Source organism: Eschrichtius robustus, chromosome 7 (genome assembly GCF_028021215.1).
Source record: "Eschrichtius robustus isolate mEscRob2 chromosome 7, mEscRob2.pri, whole genome shotgun sequence".
Classification (NCBI taxonomy): Eukaryota; Metazoa; Chordata; class Mammalia; order Artiodactyla; family Eschrichtiidae; genus Eschrichtius; species Eschrichtius robustus.
Genome location: NC_090830.1, coordinates 93,158,497 through 93,165,735, shown reverse-complemented (window position 1 = coordinate 93,165,735; position 7,239 = coordinate 93,158,497).

Sequence of the window (7,239 nt, the reverse complement as noted above, 5' to 3'; positions counted from 1 at the left end):
TTATTTATTTTCATTTTGGATGATCTGTCCATTGGTGAAAGTGGGGTGTTAAAGTCCCCTACTATGATTGTGTTGCTGTCGATTTCCCCTTTTATGGCTGTTAGTATTTGCCTTATGTATTGAGGTGCTCCTATGTTGGGTGCATAAATATTTACAATTGTTATACCTTCCTCTTGGATCGATCCCTTGATCATTATATAGTGTCCTTCTTTGTCTCTTGTAATAGTCTTTATTTTAAAGTCTAATTTGTCTGATATGAGAATTGCTACTCCAGCTTTCTTTTGATTTCCATTTGCATGGAATATCTTTTTCCATCCCCTCACTTTCAGTCCGTATGTGTCTCTAGGTCTGAAGTGGGTCTCTTGTAGACAGCATATATATGGGTCTTGTTTTTGTATCCGTTCAGCCAGCCTGTGTCTTTTGGTGGGAGCATTTAATCCATTTACATTCAAGGTAATTATCAATATGTATGTTCCTATTCCCATTTTCTTAAATGTTTTGGGTTTGTTATTGTAGGTGTTTTCCTTCTCTTGTGTTTCTTGCCTAGAGAAGTTCCTTTAGCATTTGTTGTAAAGCTGGTTTGGTGGTGCTGAACTCTCTCAGCTTTTGCTTGTCTGTAAAGGTTTTAATTTCTCCATCGAATCTGAATGAGATCCTTGCTGGGTAGAGTAATCTTGGTTGTAGGTTTTTCTCCTTCATCACTTTAAGTATATCCTGCCACTCCCTTCTGGCTTGCAGAGTTTCTGCTGAAAGATCAGCTGTTAACCTTATGGGGATTCCCTTGTGTGTTATTTGTTGTTTTTCCCTTGCTGCCTTTAATATGTTTTCCTTATATTTAATTTTTGACAGTTTGATTAATATGTGTCTTGGCGTGTTTCTCCTTGGGTTTATCCTGTATGGGACTCTCTGTGCTTCCAGGACTTGATTAACTATTTCCTTTCCCATATTAGGGAAGTTTTCAACTATAATCTCTTCAAATATTTTCTCAGTCCCTTTCTTTTTCTCTTCTTCTTCTGGGACCCCTATAATTCGAATGTTGGTGCGTTTAATGTTGTCCCAGAGGTCTCTGAGAGTGTCCTCAGTTCTTTTCATTCTTTTTTCTTTATCCTGCTCTGTAGTAGTTATTTCCACCATTTTATCTTCCAGGTCACTTATCCTTTCTTCTGCCTCAGTTATTCTGCTATTGATCCCATCTAGAGTATTTTTAATTTCATTTATTGTGTTTTTCATCATTGCTTGGTTCCTCTTTAGTTCTTCTACGTCCTTGTTAAATGTTTCTTGCATTTTGTCTATTCTATTGCCAAGATTTTGGATCATCCTTACTATCATTATTCTGAATTCTTTTTCAGGTAGACTACCTATTTCCTCTTCATTTGTTAAGTCTGGTGTGTTTTGACCCTGCTCCTTCATCTGCTGTGTGTTTTTCTGTCGTCTCATTTTGCTTATCTTACTGTGTTTGGGGTCTCCTTTTCACAGGCTCCAGGTTCGTAGTTCCCGTTGTTTTTGGTATCTGTCCCCAGTGGCCAAGGTTGATTCAGTGGGTTGTGTAGGCTTCCTGGTGGAGGGAACTAGTGCCTGAGTTCTGGTGGATGAGGCTGGATCTTGTCTTTCTGGTGGGCACGTCCACGTCTGGTGGTGTATTTTGGGGTGTCTGTGGCCTTATTATGATTTTAGGCAGCCTCTCTGCTAACGGATGGGGCTGTGTTCCTGTCTTGCTAGTTGTTTGGCATAGGGTGTTCAGCACTGTAGCTTGCTGGTCATTGAGTTATGCTGGGTCTTGATGTTGAGATGGAGATCTCTGAGAGATTTTTGCCGTTTGGTATTACGTGGAGCTGGGAGGTCTCTTGTGGACCAGTGTCCTGAAGTTGGCTCTCCCACCTCAGAGGCACGGCATTGATGCCTGGCTGGAGCACCAAGAGCCTTTCGTCCACACGGCTTTTTGGAGGTCGGACGTTTTCTGCCAGCGTTCAGTGGGTGTTCTGTAGGAGCAGTTCCACGTGTAGATGTATTTGTACTGTATCTGTGGGAAGGAAGGTGATCTCCGCGTCTTACTCTTCCGCCATCTTCTCTCCTCCCTTCCCCCCTCAGTTTTATTGAAAGATAATTGACATACAACACTGTTAAGCTTAAGGTGTACAAACTGATGGTTTGATTTACATATATTGTGAAATGATTACTAAAATAAGTTTAGCTAATATCTATCATCTCACATAGATACAATAAAAAGAAAAGAAAAAAAGCATTTTTACAATTTATAAATGTTCACTGCAGAACCTATTAGAATACTGTGATTACATGTTCTTTCTTTTCTTTTTCTTCTTGAATGAAGTATAATTGACCTACAACACTTATGTTAGTTCCAGGTGCACACCATAGTGATTCAATATTTCTCTACATTTCAAAATGATTACTATGTAAGTCTAGTAACCATCCATTACCGTAAATAGTTATTACAATATTACTGACTATATTACCCATGCTGTACGTTTCATCTTTGTGACTCATTCGTTTTATAGCTGGAATTTTGTATCTCTTAATCTCCTTCATCTATTACACTAATCCCTACATCACCCTCCCATCTGGCAACCATCTGTGTGTTCTTTGTATCTATAATTCTGTTTCTGTCTTTTGTATTTGTTCATTCGTTTTGTTTTTTAAGATTCTACATATAAGTGAAATCATATGATATTTGTCTTCCTCTGACTTATTTCACTTAGCACTAAGTCCATCTATGTTGTTCCAAGTGGAAAGATTCGTTTTTTATGGCTGGGTAATATTCCATTATATACATATAACATATATTTTATATATATATATATACACACACACACACACACACATATACAAATACACTTATTTATCCATTCATCTTTTGATGGACACTTAGGTTGCTTCCATACCTTGGCTATTGTAAATAATGCTGCAGTGAGCATAGAGGTTAATCTATCCTTTCAAATTAGTGTTTTTGTTTTCCTTTGAAAAATACCCAGAAATGGAATTGCTGGATTATGTGGTAGTTTTATTTTTAATTTTTTGAGAAAACTGCATATAATTTTCAGTAGTGTCTGTGCCAATTTACTTTCCCATCAGTAGTATACAAGGATCCCTTTTCTCCACATTCCCACCAACACTTGTTATTTCTTGTCTTTTTGATAATAGCCATTCTGACAGGTGTGAGGTGATATCTATTGTGGTTTTGATTTACATTTGCCTGATGATGAGAGATGTTGAGCATCTTCTCATGTGCCTGTTGACCATCTGTATGTTTTCTTTGGAGAAATGTCTATTCAAATCCTTTCCCTATTTTTTAATTGGGTTGTTTGTTTTTTTGATGTTGAGTTGTATGAGTTCTTTGTATATTTTGTATATTAACCCCTTATTGGACATATGATTTGCAAGTATCTTCTCCCATTCAGTAGGTGGCCTTTTTGTTTTGTTGATAGTTTCCTCCACTGTGCAAAAGCTTTTTAGTTTGATGTGGTTTCATTTGTTCCTTTTTGCTTTTGTTTCCCTTGCCTGAGGAGACACATCCAAAAAAATATTGCTAAGATCCATATTAAGGAGCATACTACCTATATTTTCTTCTAGGAATTTTATGGTTTCAGGTCTTACACTTAACTCTTTAATCCATTTTGAGTTTATTTTTGTATATTGAGTGAGAAAATAGTCCAGATTGATTCTCTTGCATGTAGCTATCCAGTTTTTCCAATACCATTTATTAGAGACGCTGTCTTTTCCTCATTGCACATTCTTGCCTTCTTTGTCGTAGATTAATTTACTATATCAGTGTGGGTTCATTTCTGGGCTCTCTATTCTGTCCCATTGATCTATGTGTCTATTTTTGTGCCAGAATTATACTGTTTTGATTACTGTAGCTTTGTAGTATAGTTCGAAATCAGGGAGCGTGATACCACTAGCTCTATTCTTTCTCAAGATGTTTTGATTTTTCAAGGTCTTTTGTGTTTCCATACAAATTTTAGAATTATTTGTTCTAGTTCTGTGAAAAATGCCGTTGGTATTTTGATAGATATTGCACTGAATCTGTATACCGCCTTGGCTAGTGTGGTCATTTAACAATATTAATTCTTCCAGTCCATGAACAAGATACATCTTTTCATCTGTTTGTGTCATGTTCAGTTTCTTTCATAAGTGTCTTAGAGTTTTCTGAGTACAGGTCCTACCTCATTGGTTAGATTTATTCCTAGGGATTTTATTCTTTTGGATGCAGTTGTAAATGGGATTGTTTTCTTAGTTTCTCTTTCTGATAGTTGGTTGTTAGTGTATAGAAATGCAACAGATTTCTGTATATTAATTTTGTATCCCCAGACATTCCTAAATTCATTGATAAGTTCTAGTGGTTTTTTGGTGGCATCTTGGGGGTTTTCTATGTGTAGTATTTTTTAATTAATTTTTACTGGAGTACAGTTGCTTTACAATGTTGTGTTAGTTTTTGCTGTATAGCAAAGTAAATCAGTTATACATATACATATATCCCCTCTTTTTTTCATTTCCTTCCCATTTAGGTCACCACAGAGCACTGAGTAGAGTTTCCTGTGCCATATAGTAGGTTCTCATTAGTTATCTATCTTATACATAGTACTGTATATATGTCAATCTATGTATAGTATTATGTCATCTGCAAACAGTGACAGTTTTACTTCTTCCTTTCCATTTTGGGCTTTTATTTCTTTTTCTTTTCTGATTGCTGTGTCTAGGAGTTCCAATTCTATATTGAGTAAAAGTGTTCATCTTTGTGTTGTTTCTGATCTTAGAAAAAATATTTTCAGCTTTTCACTGTTGAGTATGACGTTAGCTGTAAGCTTGTCATAGATGGCCTTTATTATGCTGAGGTATGTGCCTTCTATACCCACTTTCTTGAGATTTCTTAAAATTTTAAATGGATGTTAATTTTGTCAAAAGCTTTTTCTGTACATATTGAGATGATCATATGATTTTTGTTCAGTTTTTTAGTATGGTGTATCCCTTGGTTGATTTGTGGATATTGAACCATCCTTTCATGCCTGGGATAAATTCCACTTGACCACAGTGTGTGATCCTTTTAATGTATTGTTGAAATCAGTTTGTTAAAATTTTGTTGAGGATTTTGGCATCTATGTTCATCAGTGCTATTGGCCTGTAATTTCCTTTTTCTTTTTATGGTATCTTTTTCTGGTTTTGGTATCAGGGTGATGCTGGCCTTTTAGGATTAGTTTATTTTGATATTTTCAAATGCACTACGTTTCTATATATTATAGACAAAACAGTAGTTATACACATATTGTTTTATGCAATTGTTTTTTTTTAACATCTTTATTGGAGTATAATTGCTTTACAATGGTGTGTTAGCTTCTGCTTTATAACAAAGTGAATCAGCTATACATATAGATATATCCCCATATCTCCTCCCTCTTGCATCTCCCTCCCACCCTCCCTATCCCAGCTCCCTAGGTGGTCACAAAGCACCGAGCTGATCTCCCTGTGCTATGTGGCTGCTTCCCACTAGCTATCTGTTTTACATTTGGTAGTGTATATACGTCCATGCCACTCTCTCACTTCGTCCCAGCTTACTCTTCCCCCTCCCCGTGTCCTCAAGTCCATTCTCTACGTCTGCATCTTTATTCCTGTCCTGCCCCTAGGTTCTTCTTTTTTTTAGATTCCATATATATGTGTTAGCATATGGTATTTGTTTTTCTCTTTCTGACTTACTTCACTCTGTATTACAGACTCTAGGTCCATCCACCTCACTACAAATAACTCAATTTCATTTCTTTTTATGGCCGAGTAATATTCCATTGTATATATGTGCCACATCTTCTTTATCCATTCATCTGTCGATGGACACTTAGGTTGCTTCCATGTCCTGACTATTGTAAATAGAGCTGCAGTGAACACTGTGGTACATGACTCTTTTTGAATTATGGTTTTCTCAAGGGTATATGCCCAGTAGTGGGATTGCTGGGTCGTATGGTAGTTCTATTTTTAGTTTTTTATGGAACCTCCATACTGTTCTCCATAGTGGCTGTATCAATTTACATTCCCACCAACAGTGCAAGAGGGTTCCCTTTTCTCCACACCCTCTCCAGCATATTGTTTGTATATTTTTTGATGATGGCCATTCTGACTGGTGTGAGGTGATACCTCATTGTAGTTTTGATTTATGCAATTGTTTTTAAATATACTAAGAAAGAAAGAAGAAAATATGCAATGTACTCTGTTTTATTATCATCTGCATAATTACCTTTACTGATCCTGTTTGTTTTATTGTGTGTATTGAATTAACGTCTGGTGTCACTTGCTTCTGGCCTGAGAAATTCCTTTAGTATTTTTTGCAAAGCAGGCCCTTTAGTAATCAACACTAACTTTTTTTTTTTTTTAACTTATTTGGGATTTTCTTATTTGGCTTTCATTTTTTAAAGTTCTTCTGGTCATAAGGTTCTTGGGTGGTTGATATTTTACTTTCAGTACTTTGAATCTGGCTGCTTTCTGGCCTCCACTATTTCTGTTAACCTTCTTGGGGTTCCCTTGCATGTGATGGATCATTTTTATTGTGCTGTGTTCAAGATTTTCTCTTTGTTTTGCCTTTTAAGTAGTTCAGAGAAGTCTATTTCCCTGCAGTGTACAGCCTGTGATGTCTCTTTTCTGAGTGTGAAGCCTTGGGAATATGCGCTCTCCCTTATCACCAGAGATGTCTGGTTTATTTGTGTACTCTTTGAATCTGTCCTTTCCTGATCTGCCTCTTAAGCTTCTGGCTCCTTTGCTTTTGTTGGTTTCTCACCTAGATGTTAGCCTCTACTAGTTGCTAGCTGCTTGCTCTATTGTTTTTGACAATAGCTTGATATAAATTGCTCCGTAGTCTGATAAATTAAAGTCGTGGAGCAGGGTGTTCCCAGTCTTTGGATCTTGCTCTGACTCCAGGAGGGCTCTTTTTAGCTGTCTCTTTCCCTAGTTGTCTCTGTTAAATTTCTAGCTGGTATAGCATGCTGCTTGCTACTACTAGCATAGTAAAACCACCAGGCTTTTCCAGTTCACCACCAAGATCTCCACTGCTTTTAAACAGTGTCCTTAGTCATGATCTTCCCAAATTATGTTATAAATAAAGTCAGTCCCTTTAAGGGGGTATGAGGACCTCACTCTTCTTAAAACTTGCTTCTCTCCCTAGGAAGAACCTCTATGCCACTAAACCAGAGGTTGGATTGGGGACAGTGGCCCTCTTCTCCTGGTGACTCCCCTGCTCTATGA